Raw genomic sequence first — 637 nt, 5'->3', positions numbered from 1 at the left:
GTATCTGTAATGGAACATAGCAACAGCAAGGAGTGGAGAGTGTGAGATTAAGTACTTGAGGGAGAAGGTACTTTTATGAAACAATAGATGTACTTTTCCTGGTATCTCTTGCCACTCCTCTACCCCCCAGATAGTTTCTTCTTTTATATACATTATCTTGATAATACTAGTACTATGAAGTACTGTTTTATGTAAAGTTACTATTTATTGTTGTTGTTTTTAGATATAATGTTTGCTCATGGATAGATTGAGGTATTTTAGCAATAAATTACACATTCTACTATTTCCTCTAAACATTTAACTAAGAAATCTTATTATGTCATGGTTTCCTGTTTTAGACTCAATGACCCATATCAGGGAGAAGGGTTTGTTAACTGATAACTGTACATACCAAATTAAAGATATTTTATCAGTATGCTATGTTGATTGATGATTCTAATGCAACTTTTGGGTATATTCAGGTAGCCTGCTTGTAAACATGAAATTATAATTTTTAGGGCATATAATATGTACCTTATATCAACATATTAGAGATGTATTGTTCTATGTAGCAGGTACTCTCACTGTGTTGCCTACCCCAATAAACTAATATAAGCTAGAATATAACAGTGCTATGTTTTTAGCTACCCACTTATTA

General features: G+C 31.9%; 1 protein-coding gene across 1 annotated transcript in view; it reads left to right on the top strand.

Annotated features, from left to right (window-relative positions):
- LOC119593483 (ferritin, heavy subunit-like) overlaps positions 1-637 on the top strand; it is a 7,120-nt gene that overhangs the window by 2,972 nt on the left and 3,511 nt on the right. The gene's annotated exons all lie outside the window — the stretch shown is intronic.

The sequence above is a fragment of the Penaeus monodon genome, chromosome 32, assembly GCF_015228065.2.
Source record: "Penaeus monodon isolate SGIC_2016 chromosome 32, NSTDA_Pmon_1, whole genome shotgun sequence".
NCBI classification, from domain to species: Eukaryota; Metazoa; Arthropoda; class Malacostraca; order Decapoda; family Penaeidae; genus Penaeus; species Penaeus monodon.
The sequence above is the reverse complement of the archived record's forward strand: the minus strand, read 5'-3'. Positions and strand labels throughout refer to the sequence as shown.